The sequence below is a fragment of the Ambystoma mexicanum genome, chromosome 1q, assembly GCF_040938575.1.
Source record: "Ambystoma mexicanum isolate Mex_15411 chromosome 1q, UKY_AmexF1_1, whole genome shotgun sequence".
Classification (NCBI taxonomy): Eukaryota; Metazoa; Chordata; class Amphibia; order Caudata; family Ambystomatidae; genus Ambystoma; species Ambystoma mexicanum.
In genome coordinates, this window is record NC_090922.1 from 879,578,200 (window position 1) to 879,594,334 (window position 16,135).

A 16,135-nucleotide genomic window follows, 5' to 3' on the forward strand; every position below is an offset into this window, starting at 1 on the left:
TGCATACCCTATGCCTTTGCGCTGTTTGTTTCAAAAGTACATTGTTTGTACACCTACTGCATTTTCCCTTCCAATTCATGTACTTGCAGCTGTTTGTATATGTTTCTTGTCTTTGCTGTATGGTACCACTATGTACGACCACCCTTCCCTTTCCCGGCAGGTTGGATGCCACCCGATGTCCGCAAACAGACGCACTGTTCGCAAACACTGTGGCTATTAGTATGGAGCCACCGGTTTCAGTATGCTGCACAGTATATCTATACAAACTAAGAGTATCCTGGCAAAAACCTATGAAATTCAGTGAAAAAAATGTTGTTAATGGGACGTTATGGTTAAGTTGCACTACTAAACCCCCATCACCTTCACTGAAAAAACGATGATAAAGGAGCGTTCTGGTTACAGTGCCCTACTAAAAATCTATGAAATTCACTGGCAAAAAACATTAAAGGGACGTTATGGTTCAGTTGCCCTAAGAAAAACCTATCAACTTCAGTGCAACAACTATTTTAAAGGGACATTATAGTTACTTTGCACTAATAATAACCTATCCATATTATGGTTACTTGTAAGACTGAAAAACCCCAGAAATTCACCAGTTATGGTAAGCTAAGCACCCATAACTCACACCACCACTGTGCATTGCTAAGACTAACACCCATGACATGAAAGATGACATCACAAATGTTTTGTATATGCATTTGTTTTGAAGCCTTATTTTTTCCAATTTTGTTTTAATTATCGACAAAATGTCATGTTTTGGGTTTGTTTGTTGTGAACATTAGAGACATATTATTTTCTGTATGTCACTAGCCACATATATTGTTCCTATATGAGGGATTTCGTTTGCATGTTTTAATTTGTTCCTGTTCCCTCTTGAAGTTAAAAGTAGTGAGAGTTGTATTTCCTTTGAAGTTCCTCAGACAGACTGGACAGGAATACTGGAGGTACTGTCTGCATCCTAAAGTCAATGTGTGGTGAATGGCATAAGCCATGTTTTCCTAGGTGCCCGCCTCGATGGCGCTCACCTCTTTAATAAATGGCTGAGATAATGAATAAAGAATATCGAGTGTGTTAGGTAAGATTTCCAGAGAGCTGGTAAATCTTCCTTTCCTGGTTCAACTTTGGAACGTTTTGCTTTCCTAGTGGGAACCTTTTTCCTCGCTCACCTAATATTTAACTCTTTTTATGGGTGTAATTTTTAAGACGCTCCATAGTGTCTTTTTAAAGTTATGTTTACCAACTTATTGGCAATAAGTGCCTGTTGTTGCTGGTTTGCCCTAGGGGCTCCCCATTTAACTTTCTTGTGCTAACCTTGAGTGAACTACAGTTCCCAAGGGCAAAAAGGATCTTTGGATCCCTTGTACATTTTATTCTGTGGAACCAGCACGCCCCACCTTATGTGGAGTGCTGGGGAGATACAATGTATCCCCTTTCACATTAAAACTTTAACAATTCTGTTACAGTGATAAGCTTACCTTTAATGGCTGGTGGCAGTGATACTTTTTAATAATTTGGTGCACCTTTACCACGGGCTGTGATCACAGCTGCAGTAAAGGCACCTAAGGGTGCTCATTTTACCAAAATGGCCCCTGTCTAACTTTTATGCAATTTTAGTGTTTCTTGTTGTTTCTTGTTCCTTCCCCTGACATCCAGGGTGGGAAATTCCTTTGTGTGATTTTTGGCTTCGACGGGAGTCCCCTGGACACTCCGCCCAGACTCCAGTCAGTCTGTAAGCACAGGAAGTGGGGGAGGAGTCCAAAACTGCCCCATCCTTTGTCTTACGCCTTGCTTAAACTGGGACAAATCCCAGTCGGGGGCTGGCTGTCCTGATCGGACAACCAGACACCCCTTTCTTGTAAAATGCAGGGAGAGAATGCAGACGTTGTGCTGTAGTTCCTGATAAATACTGGAAACCTGGAAGCTGAAGTCATGTCGACCACTGGAAAATAAAACCAAAGAGGATGATGAAGGAAAAGTTGTGAAGATGATTTCCAGTGACCAGAGAGCCTGCTGTGTAACCTGAGCCTGCTGCAGCCCTTCCTTCCAATCAACCTGGGAACTCCGAAAATGATGACCCAGATCCAGAGCCTAGTGAAACCCACTGGACTCAAGATGACCTGCATTTTTAGCCATCCCACGGGTTTCTTCGTCCTTGAGTTCTTGCAATACTCCAATACCCTGGGACCTCCAGCCACTGTGCGGCGCATGGTCTTCCAAATTCCGAATCTCATTGAAGCTTTGTGGGCATCCTGGTGTATCCTCTGAGACACAAATCAAGTCTGAAAAGTCCCGTCACAAGAGCGCTGGACATTTAAAACGACGAGAATTCAACCGTCATTTTCTGTCTTCTTCTGTGCACCTTGAAAAGGCGCCAACACTGCAGAACCACATTCAGCCACAAGGGAAACCTTGCCTAGATCCTTCTTCATTGACCCCTGCTGAAAAGTCCCTTCTGAGGTCTTGTGTTTAGCCTCCAGGACAAGGAATCCATTGACAGGGTATTTGGCTGCAGACCCTGAAGTTCTCCTGCTGCAATCTCTTCTTCATTGCTGAGGTACTGTGTTGGCTTGGGTATATACTTACCTTAAGTCTTTTGGGATTTCTGTGTAATCCTGGGGGTTTTCTGTGATTGGGAGGTCCCTCATCCGGTGCACCCAGTCCCACTGCTAGAATCCTGCTGGGGTGTCTTCTGTGAAGCCCCTGGGCCCTCTTCTAACTCTAAACGTAAATGACTCACCTGTTTGCCCATTTTTCCTAAGGAACTCTGACTTTTGCTACTAAATACCTTATTCTAACACTGCCTGTTGGTCACTAGTCCCAGTGACCCCCCTTCTGCCACTGAGAACACTCATACTCCAAGAATAAGGGAAAGACTTTGAAGGGATTGAGACTTCTGCCTAGAAAAGATATCAAGTGTTTTACTTACTTGTAAAGAGTTGGTTGGTAACTGTTATTCTAAGAGTGAACAGTTACAACAGTTCTTACTGATCTTGAATGTGTGATGCACTATTCTTAAAAGTATGGTTAACATCTTTTCCTTAGCTACTGTTTTTACAGTCTAATAGAAAGTAGATGTGAAGGTATTTTACTCTCCTGTGATTAGTTTGTACCTCTTTACAAAAGTAATGTGTTGGTTTTACCTGGTTATTCCTATAGGTTAATTGAATGATTGTCCTCCAACTGTTGTTAGGTTGTTGCCTACATAGAATAACTATTCAGTAACGTGTGACATTGGGTTTTACTTTCCCCTTCATTGTGAAGTTAAAGTATGTGGGTTTTACTTACCTTGTGTTAGATGTTTGCCATCCAAAATAAGTTACCAACGTTATTTCTTACCTCAATCTGGGGTTCCCTGATTTCAAAAGCATCTGTAATTGTATACTACTTCCTTAGGTTTTACTCACCTGGTATAACTGTGTGTTATGACAAAAGTAGTTATAGGTTTTTTACTGCACCTAGGATAAGTGGTTCACTACTCACCAAAAGTATCTTGTCCAGTTGACTGTTTATATGATTTGTTCCAAGAGTCACTGTACAACTGGAATGTAATCCGAAAGTAACCATTGGGCTTTTACTCCTAAAGAATAGGCTTGACCTATACTAAATGCGTGTAACAAGATTTTGACTCCCCTAGAACTATTGTTAGGTGTTCCAAATAAGGTCTGTACTTGGGTCTGCGGATTTCAAGTATAGTGTTGTGTTTTTTATATACTGTGATTTTTTATAATGTTTTAGTTCTTACTTACCCCTAGATTTATCTGGGCCTACCTGTATTTAAATAAATCCTTTATTTTTACAACACATAGGGGGTAATTCATAGAATTTAGCGCACAAGTGGCGCACGCGGCTGGCGCACAGTGTGCACGTGCGAATCCCTGCGCCAGCCGCGTGCGCTAATATCCATTTCCACGCACAGCGTATTCATGGATTCCAGCTACCAAAACCAGCCGTGGCGCACAGTGGCGCAGCCACCCTGCAGCAGCGCCAGTTACGCCCCCAAGAACGCGTCTCGCGCAGGGAAAAGCCATCAAAATCCCCAATCCAGTGCAAAGGGCTGCACTAACCCTGTACCAGCACAGCAAGCGGGCTATGTGTATCACTGGGGTGCGAGGGAAGTACCTCACGTCATTTCAGCTGGGTACGTGTATTTCAGGGGTGCGCTGGAAGTTCCACACGCGATTCCATCAGGGTACGCTTATTTCAGGGGTGCGCGGGAAGTTCCACACGCGAATGTCCTGGCTACGTGTATTTCGGGGTGCGCAGGAAGTTTCACACGCGATATCAGCAGGGTACGTGTATTCCAGGGGTGCGCTGGAAGTTCCACACGCGAATGTCCTGGCTACGTGTATCTTGGGGTGCACAGGAAGTTTCACACGCAATATCAGCAGGGTACGTGTATATTAGGGGTGCGCGGGAAGTTCCACACGCGAATGTCCTGGCTACGTGTATTTCGGGGTGCGCGGGAAGTTTCACACGCGACATCAGCAGGGTACGTGTATTCCAGGGGTGCGCGGGAAGTATCACACGCAATTCCATCAGGGTCCGTGTATTCCAGGGGTGCGCGGGAAGTGTCACACGCAAAAACAGCAGGGTATGTGTATTCCAGGGGTGCACGGGAAGTATCACACACAAAATCAGCAGGGTACGTGTATTTCAGGGGTGCGCGGAAAGTATCACACGCGATTCCATCAGGGTACGTGTATTACAGCGGTGCGCAGGGAGCACCACATGTGAATTGCACGTGTGGGTCCTCCCAGGTGTTCCCTCTACACCCTCCACGGCCCCTGCAGGTGGCCCACACCAAAGGGCCTACCCTGCACATGTCCTGCAGACACCCCATCCGCCATGGCCATGCCCATGCCCCACCGCCAAACCACATGTCACCTTGCACTACTGCCCACCAACGCATGTTCCCCTGCACCCTCAACCACCAGGGGCAGCCACCACCAGGCCCCCACCCATGTCTCCCACCACCCCCAGCCCCCAGCAGTGCAGGGGCAGCCTCCACCAGGCCCCCACTCATGTCTCCCACCACCCCCACCCTCCAGCACTGTGGGGCAGCCCCCACCAGGCCCCCATCCATGTCTCCCACCACCCCACCCCCCAGCAGTGCAGGGGCAGCCTCCACCAGGCCCCCACTCATGTCCCCTATGACCCCAACCCCCCAGCACTGTGGGGCACCCTCCATCAGGCCCCCACCCATGTCTCCCACCACCCCCACCCCCCAGCAGTACAGGGGCAGCCTCCACCAGGCACCCACCCATGTCTATCACCACCTCCACCCCCCAGCCACCAGGGGCAGCCTCCACCAGGCACCCACCCATGTCTCCCACCACCCCCACCCCCCAGCCACCGGGGGCAGCCTCCACCAGGCCCCCACCCATGTCTCCCACCACCCCCACCCCCCAGCAGTGCAGGGGCAGTCTCCACCAGGCCCCCACTCATGTCTCCCACCACCCCACCCCCCAGCCACGAGGGGCAGCCTCCACCAGGCCCCCACCCATGTCTACCACCACCCCCACCCCCCAGCCATCAGGGGCAGTCTCCACCAGGACCCCGCCCATGTCTCCCACCACCCCCACCACCCAGCAGTGCAGGGGCACCCTCTACCAGGCCCCCACTCATGTCTACCACCACCCACACCCCCCAGCAGTGCAGGGGCAGCCTCCACCAGACACCCACCCATGTCTACCACCACCCCCACCCCCCAGCCACCAGGGGCAGCCTCCACCAGGCCCCCACCCATGTCTCCCACCACCCCCACCCCCCAGCAGTGCAGGGGCAGCCTCCACCAGGCACCCACCCATGTCTACCACCACCCCCACCCCCCAGCACTGTGGGGCACCTTCCACCAGGACCCCAACCATGTCTCCCACCACCCCCACCCCCAGCAGTGCAGGGGCTGCCTCCACCATGCCCCCACTCATGTCCCCTATCACCCCCACCCCCCAGCCACCAGGGGCAGCCTCCACCAGGCCCCCACCCATGTCTACCACCACCCCACCCCCCAGCAGTGCAGGGGCAGCCTCCACCAGACCCCCACTCATGTCTCCCACCACCCCCATCCCCCAGCCACCAGGGGCAGCCTCCACCAGGCACCCACCCATGAATCCCACCACCCCCACCCCCCAGCCACCAGGGGCAGCCTCCAACAGGCCCCCACCCATGTCTCCCACCACCCCCACCCCCCAGCAGTGCATGGACAGCCTCCACCAGGCCCTCACTCATGTCTCCCACCACCCCCACCCCTCAGCAGTGCAGGGGCAGCCTCCACCAGGCCCCCACCCATGTGTACCACCACCCCCACCCCCAGCACTGTGGGGCACCCTCCACCAGGCCCCCACCCATGTCTCCCACCACCCCCACCCCCAGAAGTGCAGGGGCAGCCTCCACCAGTCCCCCACTCATGTCCCCTATCACCCCCAGCCACCAGGGGCAGCCTGCACCTGGCCCCCACCCATGTCTCCCACCACCCCCACCCCCAGGAGTGCAGGGGCCGCCTCCACCAGGCCCCCACTCATGTCCCCTATCACCCCCACCCCCCAGCCACCAGGGGCAGCCTCCACCAGGCCCCCACCCATGTCTCCCACCACCCCCACCCCCCAGCAGTGCAGGGGCAGCCTCCACCAGGCCCCCACTCATGTCCCCTATCACCCCCACCCCCCAGCCACCAGGGGCAGCCTCCACCAGGCCCCCACCCATGTCTCCCACCACCCCCACCCCCCAGCCACCAGGGGCAGACTCCACCAGGCCCCCCTCCATGTCTCCCACCACCCCCACCCCCTAGCAGTGCAGGGGCAGCCTCCACCAGGCCCCCACTCATGTACCCTATCACCCCCACCCCCAGCCACCAGGGGCTGCCTCCACCAGGCCCCCACCCATGTCTACCACCACCCCCACCCCCCAGCACTGTGGGGCACCCTCCACCAGGCCCCCACACATGTCTCCCACCACCCCCACCCCCCAGCAGTGCAGGGGCAGCCTCCACCAGGCACCCACCCATGTCTACCACCACCCCCACCCCCCAGCCACCAGGGGCAGCCTCCACCTGGCCGCCACCCATGTCTCCCACCACCCCCACCCCCCAGCCACCAGGGGCAGCCTCCACCAGGCCCCCACCCATGTCTCCCACCACCCCCACCCCCCAGCAGTGCAGGGGCAGCCTCCACCAGGCCCCGACTCATGTCTCCCACCACCCCCACCCCCCAGCCACCAGGGGCAGCCTCCACCAGGCACCCACCCATGTCTCCCACCACCCCCTCCCCCCAGCCACCAGGGGCACCCTCCACCAGGCCCCCACCCATGTCTCCCACCATCCCCACCCCCCAGCAGTGCAGGGGCAGCCTACACCAGGCCCCCACTCATGTCCCCTATCACCCCCACCCCCCAGCCACCAGGGGCAGCCTCAACCAGGCCCCCACCCATGTCTCCCACCACCCCCACCCCCCAGCAGTGCAGGGACAGCCTCCACCAGGCCCCCACCCATGTCTACCACCACCCCATCCCCCAGCACTGTGGGGCACCCTCCACCAGGCCCCCACCCATGTCTCCCACCACCCCCACCCCCAGTAGTGCAGGGGACGCCTCCACCAGGCCCCCACTCATGTCCCCTATCACCCCCAGCCCCCAGCCGCCAGGGGCAGCCTCCACCAGGCCCGCACCCATGTCTCCCACCACCCCCACCCCCCAGCAGTGCAGGGGCAGCCTCCACCAGGCCCCCACTCATGTCTACCACCACCCCCATCCCCCAGCCACCAGGGGCAGCCTCCACCAGGCCCCCACCCATATCTCCCACCACCCCCACCCCCCAGCAGTGCAGGGGCAGCCCCCACCCATGTTTACCACCACCCCCACCCACCAGCAGTGCAGGGGCAGCCTCCACCAGGCCCCCACTCATGTCCCCTATCACCCCCACCCCCCAGCCACCAGGAGCAGCCTCAACCAGGCCCCCACCCATGTCTCCCACCACCCCCACCCCCCAGCAGTGCAGGGACAGCCTCCACCAGGCCCCCACCCATGTCTACCACCACCCCACCCCCCAGCACTGTGGGGCACCCTCCACCAGGCCCCCACCCATGTCTCCCACCACCCCCACCCCCCAGTAGTGCAGGGGACGCCTCCACCAGGCCCCCACTCATGTCCCCTATCACCCCCAGCCCCCAGCCACCAGGGGCAGCCTCCACCAGGCCCCCACCCATGTCTCCCACCACCCCCACCCCCCAGCAGTGCAGGGGCAGCCTCCACCAGGCCCCCACTCATGTCTACCACCACCCCCACCCCCCAGCCACCAGGGGCAGCCTCCACCAGGCCCCCACCCATGTCTCCCACCACCACCACCCCCCAGCAGTGCAGGGGCAGCCTCCACCAGGCCCCCACCCATGTCTCCCACAACCCCCACCCCCCCAGCCACCAGGGGCAGCCTCCACCAGGCCCCCACCCATGTCTCCCAACACCCCCACCCCCCAGCAGTGCAGGGACAGCCTCCACCAGGCCCCCACCCATGTCTACCACCACCCCACCCCCCAGCACTGTGGGGCACCCTCCACCAGGCCCCCACCCATGTCTCCCACCACCCCCACCCCCAGTAGTGCAGGGGACGCCTCCACCAGGCCCCCACTCATGTCCCCTATCACCCCCAGCCCCCAGCCGCCAGGGGCAGCCTCCACCAGGCCCCCACCCATGTCTCCCACCACCCCCACCCCCCAGCAGTGCAGGGGCAGCCTCCACCAGGCCCCCACTCATGTCTACCACCACCCCCACCCCCCAGCCACCAGGGGCAGCCTCCACCAGGCCCCCACCCATGTCTCCCACCACCCCCACCCCCCAGCAGTGCAGGGGCAGCCCCCACCCATGTCTACCACCACCCCCACCCCCCAGCAGTGCAGGGGCAGCCTCCACCAGGCCCCCATTCATGTCCCCTATCACCCCCACCCCCCAGCCACCAGGGGCAGCCTCAACCAGGCCCCCACCCATGTCTCCCACCACCCCCACCCCCCAGCAGTGCAGGGACAGCCTCCACCAGGCCCCCACCCATGTCTACCACCACCCCACCCCCCAGCACTGTGGGGCACCCTCCACCAGGCCCCCACCCATGTCTCCCACCACCCCCACCCCCCAGTAGTGCAGGGGACGCCTCCACCAGGCCCCCACTCATGTCCCCTATCACCCCCAGCCCCCAGCCACCAGGGGCAGCCTCCACCAGGCCCCCACCCATGTCTCCCACCACCCCCACCCCCCAGCAGTGCAGGGGCAGCCTCCACCAGGCCCCCACTCATGTCTACCACCACCCCCACCCCCCAGCCACCAGGGGCAGCCTCCACCAGGCCCCCACCCATGTCTCCCACCACCCCCACCCCCCAGCAGTGCAGGGACAGCCCCCACCCATGTCTACCACCACCCCCACCCGACAGCAGTGCAGGGGCAGCCTCCACAAGGCCCCCACTCATGTCCCCTATCACCCCCACCCCCCAGCCACCAGGGGCAGCCTCCACCAGGCCCCCACCCATGTCGACCACCACCCCCACCCCCCAGCCACCAGGGGCAGCCTCCACCAGGCCCCCACCCATGTCTCCCACCACCACCACCCCCCAGCAGTGCAGGGGCAGCCTCCACCAGGCCCCCACCCATGTCTCCCACAACCCCCACCCCCCAGCCACCAGGGGCAGCCTCCACCAGGCCCCACTCATGTCTCCCACCACCCCCACCCCCCAGCCACCAGGGGCAGCCTCCACCAGGCCCCCACTTATGTCTCCCACCACCCCTACCCCCCAGCCACCAGGGGCAGCCTCCAACAGGCCCCCACTCATGTCTCCCACCACCCCCAGCCACCAGGGGCAGCCTCCACCAGGCCCCCACCCATGTCTACCACCACCCCCACCCCCCAGCCACCAGGGGCAGCCTCCACCAGGCCCCCACCCATGTCTCCCACCAACCCCACCCCCCAGCAGTGCAGGGGCAGCCCCACCCATGTCTACCACCACCCCCACCCCCCAGCAGTGCAGGGGCAGCCTCCACCAGGCCCCCACCCATGTCTCCCACAACCCCCACCCCCCAGCCACCAGGGGCAGCCTCCACCAGGCCCCACTCATGTCTCCCACCACCCCCACCCCCCAGCCACCAGGGGCAGCCTCCACCAGGCCCCCACTTATGTCTCCCACCACCCCTACCCCCCAGCCACCAGGGGCAGCCTCCAACAGGCCCCCACTCATGTCTCCCACCACCCCCAGCCACCAGGGGCAGCCTCCACCAGGCCCCCACCCATGTCTACCACCACCCCCACCACCCAGCCACCAGGGGCAGCCTCCACCAGGCCCCCACCCATGTCTCCCACCAACCCCACCCCCCAGCAGTGCAGGGGCAGCCCCACCCATGTCTACCACCACCCCCACCCCCCAGCAGTGCAGGGGCAGCCTCCACCAGGCCCCCATCCATGTCCCCTATCACCCCCACCCCCAGCCACCAGGGGCAGCCTCCACCAGGCCCCCACCCTTGTCTCCCACCACCCCCAGCCACCAGGGGCAGCCTCCACCAGGCCCCCACCCATGTCTTCCACCACCCCCACCCCCCAGCAGTGCAGGGGCAGCCTCCACCAGGCCCCCACCCATGTCTCCCACGACCCCCACCCCCCAGCCACCATTGGCAGCCTCCACCAGGCCCCCACTCATGTCTACCACCACCCCACCCCCCAGCCACCAGGGGCAGCCTCCACCAGGCCCCCACTCATGTCTCCCAACACCCCCACCCCCCAGCCACCAGGGGCAGCCTCCACCAGGCCCCCACTCATGTCTCCCACCACCCCCACCCCCCAGCCACCAGGGGCAGCCTCCACCAGGACCCCACCCATGTCTACCACCACCCCCACCCCCCAGCACTGTGGGGCACCTGCCAGCAGGCCCCACTCATGTCCAACTCATGTTCCCCTGCACCCCCACCCCCAGCACTGTGGGGCACCTGACAGCAGGCCCCCACTCATGTCCAACCCATGTTCCCCTGCACCCCCACCCCCAGCACTGTGGGGCACCTGCCAGCAGGCCCCCACTCATGTCCAACTCATGTTCCCCTGCACCCCCACCCCCCAGCACTCTGGGGCACCTGCCACCAGGCCCCCACTCATGTCCAACTCATGTTCCCCTGCACCCCCACCCCCCAGCACTGTGGGGCACCTGCCACCAGGCCCCCACTCATGTCCAACTCATGTTCCCCTGCACCCCCACCCAACAGCACTGTGGGGCACCTGCCAGCAGGCCCCCACTCATGTCCAACTCATGTTCCCCTGCACCCCCACCCCCCAGCACTGTGGGGCACCTGCCAGCAGGCCCCCACTCATGTCCAACTCATGTTCCCCTGCACCCCCACCCCCCAGCACTGTGGGGCACCTGCCAGCAGGCCCCAACTCATGTTCCCCAGCCAACATGTCATCACAATCTAGATCCCTGGTCCCTATGGTCAGCCTCCAAATGCAAAACACCCACCCGAGTATTGCATCCACCCACTTAGAAATGGCAATGACATGATAGAACACCAATTGCAAGTTTGGAAACTAACACATGTCCCTCACATACATGGGTGTCAGTGAATATCAAAACCCATATCATGATATGCATGAAACCAATGAGATGATACTACACATTGAAGTTTGATCAAAAAATATGTATTAAAGGAAACGTAAATTGAATCAAAAATAAACAAACAGAAATGGGAATGTAAAAAAATGAAAAGAAGCATGTCCGTGAAAAAAAGCAAAACCAAAAATCATAATCCAAAGGAATGGTGTCCAAAGTCACAGTCCACAAAAGAAAATTCAATGGAAAATTATAATTGAAAGCCATTGCTCCATGGGTAAATTGTAAAAGAAAAAGAAAATCCAACAGTGAACTATCTACAGATGAACAAGCCAGGGTCCATTATCCCAACAAAAGAAATGAAACCTATCTAACAACACTAACTAATTAAAAAAAAAAAACTATATACAAAAATGTGGCCCATTGTCCAAAAGGTCCAAAACAAATTCAAAAACAAAGGAAACCTAACACTAACTACATAACTATGTACAAGGGCAGCGGGCTAGTCTGACGGCTCACTTTTGGATGTCCCGGGTCAGGGCATCATCAAACTCCTGCTCAATGTCCCGGAGGCGGTCCTCCTCCATGACCCCGAGGGTCCGCAGGGCCGTCGACGTGTCCACCTCCAACCCCCTGCGGATTGCCTCGAGGCACTCGGCCCGCATCAGGGCCCTCCACATGGAGTTCTTCGCCCTGACCATCGTGAGCCGTGCCTCTTCCGCCCGCTGCCGCTCCGCATCTATGGCGTGGCCCAACCGCTGCCCCACGGAAGACACTTTCTGTCCTGGGTCCTCCTGCCCTCCGGCCGATGCCTGCCCCTCCGATCTTGAAGGCCCCGAGCCTTCATGGCTCCCACCACATTGCTGCTGCTGCTGTGCCTCTGCCCGTGCACTGCCTCCTGCTGCCTGCACATCCTCCGCTGGCTGGGGTGCAGTCGTTGATGTGGCCACCCCTGCTGGACGTCCGACTCCCGACTGTGGCAGGGATGCCTCCTCCACCAGCCTGGCCACACCGTCAGAGGCAGCTCCACAGGGCACCCAAGTGACTGATGGGTGGGAAGATGGCACGGTGGACGACTGGCGCATAGGGGGTTCAGTTGAGGAGGGGGTCGCAGCAAGCCCCATCAAACAGAGGAATCCGGCCTGGGTGACCTGTCCCAGTAGGCCGACGCGGTCAACGAGCCATTCGAGATGACGTGCAGTCTCCTCATGAAAAGACTGCAGGTCACCTCGCATGGCCCGTTGACGCAACGCCACACCAGTCAGGACAGGCTCAACCCGGACCCGGATAGCCACGTCCGCAGGCAGAGGAGGGCCAGTTGCCGTGAGCTCATCCCCTGCCTGAAAACGGGTCTGGACGTAGACATCCCTGCTGGTGCAAGATGATGCAGCGACAGGATCAGGGACAGGATTGCACACAGGCACCTCCGTGGCGGCCTGTGCTGCCTCCTGTCCCTGGTCCTGCACTGCACCACTAGCACCAGTGGGATCCCCACCTCCAGACCCCATCTCTGTTGCTTGCACGGCCTCCTCCTCCACCAAACCCCCCACCAACATGGATGACTCTGTGCCATCTTCCCCAGTTGGGCCCTGTGGGGTCCCAGCTGCCCCTTCTGCTGCCGAGGAGTGCAACTCCAACCTCCGCTTCTTGGACCTCCCCCCGGCAGCTGCGGCCTGGGACGTGGCACCGGACTCCTCACTCCCCGACGAGATCACAACATGGGAGGGGAGCCGGGCCTTGCGTCTCTGGCTGGCGGTGGGATCCCCGCCGCTGTGCTCCACAGCACCTTCTCCGCCCTCTTCATCAGTTGACGCTGCAGACAGGGAGAAATAAAACACAGGCATCAGGGCACTGTACAATGGACACATACACACATGACAGTTGTACATGAGTGGCATTGGCAAACCTCAGACATGCCATCACAATCCCCAACACACATGTCATTTCAACTCGCACACATGAGCCATACCACAGCCATATCGCAACTGCCAGCACCATCCATACACATACAACAGCATGAGCAGGCAAAGCTGAGCCAGACATCACATGCAACACAGGAAGTGCACTACACATGTGCACACACCACCACACTTGCATGCATGTGTACACCTCTGCCAAGTGTCGCAGTGTTCAGATGGGCATCCATGTCACATCTGCCAATCAGGCTTCCACATCCCACTGTCACATGCATCCATGTTGCATCACTGTTGCACCCTTGTCAAATACACACAAATGCACATGTACACAGTGCTGATACATGCAGCTGAAAACAACATACATGCGTGACATCACGAACATGTCTACTTACATAAACATTCATCCAAACATGTGTGCCCACACAACTGCATTTGGCATGCAGGCCTACACACACAAGCACCATACATGTCTCACACATTACAGCCCTCGCATGTGTCAGCCTCACGGCCCTGTACACCCCCACCCATACTCGACCCCATACAAACAGATGAGCAACCTGCACACTACTGAAACATCACCACACGCACAGCTCACAATCATGATGCATGTACACTTACCGCTCGTCTCCAGACGGGCCTGCCTCTCAAGGACCTGGACGTGGAGCACTGGGGATATGCGTTCCAGGACCCTCATCTGATTTTCCGACAAGTCGCCCCGACGCCCTTTAGCATCCGCTGCCTTCAAGAGGCGCCGGGCCTTGTTCAGGGTCCTGGACCTGAAGTCCTCCCAGCGCTTCTTGAAATGTTGTAAGTCACGGACTGCCACCCCCTCCGCATTGATGGCAGTCACGATGTCAGTCCAGATCCGAGTCTGTCCTTCCTTGTCGGCGCGGGAACTTCCGAAGAGGGCATCATACTGCCCCAGGACTTGCTCCACCAGGACACCAACTTCCCTGGCACTGAAGCTGGTGCCCCTCTGCCTCTCTGGCCGGGGGTTGTCAGTGGTGCCAGATGTTGCAGTGCCCGACATGACAACCCCAGAGGCAGGAGTGGGTGGGCAACTGGGTCCTGGGGCTGGGCTGTGGAGCGATGGAATCCCAGTCGGGAGTCTTCGGTTCCAGTAGGGGTGGTCACAGCAACAGCACCCCTGGCTGATGTGCAGGCAGCAAATGGCAGGGCACGTGGGCAGCAGGCAGTCAGGCAGCAGCAGATGGCAGGTGGGAGCGTGCTCGGGGCTCTGGGGGGCAATAATACAGCCTTCTTGGCAGAAACTTGGTCTTCCGTGTGCTTACGCGTGGCCAGCTTGATACGGAGTGATTTGGCACGTGAAAATTCTGCACGTCAGCGTGTAATTCGAGGAAAGGCCCTTAGGCGTAAGCACGTCTGCACGCATACGCAATTTCATTGGACAGAAGGCCCCTCAAGCGCAAGTGCCCCTGTGACGTGACGCGCACAGGCGTGCATGGGCATTTCAGCGCGTGTGAAAAACTGCACGTCCGCGTGTAATCCGAAGAAAGGGCCCATGCGCGTAAGTGACGTGACGCGCACGGGCATTTTTCTCAGCACGGGTTAAAGGTGAGCGGGCCCAGCAGTTCGCTGTACGTGCCATTCGTGGAGACCGGCGTGTGTTGCTGCTTCCTGTTGTTTCGCGCGCCGTCACAACTTCACAGCTATCAAGGACGTATCTCTTCTTTTGGCGGTAGTATTGGCTACGCGTGTTTTTTTGCATCGCACTAGTCAGACCGTGAGTCGCACACGCTCTTTTTCCCACTGCGGGTGCCCCTGTGTATCGCACCCATTTTCAATGTCATAGTAGCCTGCGTGTCCCACGTATACGCGTTATTCGTGTTACTGGGTGCCACCGCGGACTGCGGGAGGTTGAATCCACGCACGTAGTCTGCAGGGTTGCTTGCACGGTTTTACTGCAGTTTTGGGGTGCCTGAGCGTTGCATGACCCGTCACTACATCACCGGGGTCACATACAGCCTTGCGGGTGCAGGGGGGCTTTTAACATCTTGCTTCCCACCCCCTTCACCCCAATTGCTCAGGTCAATTGTGGTGTACACCCCCCATTGGCACCACTCCATCTGTGCCGTCACTACTACATCTGTGCCATGGTTGGGAGGCCACCAAAGGTGAGGGGCTCCCACCAAAAATGAGGGGCGCCTCAGCTGGGTGTCCTCCTCGTGGCGGGCGTGGTCGGGGACGTGGCCGTGGTGACCAGGGAGTAGGGGGACTCCAGGGTGTCCAGGGCGGCCACAGAGGGGGAAGAGGCAGGGGTGCGCCACTTGAGCACAATGTTGTGCCATGTGTCGGTGCAGTCATGCCACCACCCCCTGTGGTTCCGGGGGATACAGCTTCTGCATCTGGCACTGGCGCCCGTGTGACCCAGCAGTCCGTTCCATCGACTGCCATGGGCCCAAGGGTAGTGGTAGCTGCAGGTGCAGCTGTGGACACCGCCACCCAGGCTCAGGGTCTGCCAGCGCAGGCTGCGTTTGCACTTGAGGAGCCCTTGCTAGATCTCCAACAGGCCAGGAGGGAAACCATAGGGGCAGGCCAGGCTGCTCAGACCAAGACACGTGTCCCTGGGGCAGTCATGTCATCTGCTGCCCCGAACAGCCGGGTGTTGGCAAGTGCAGGGGCAGATGCACCCAACAG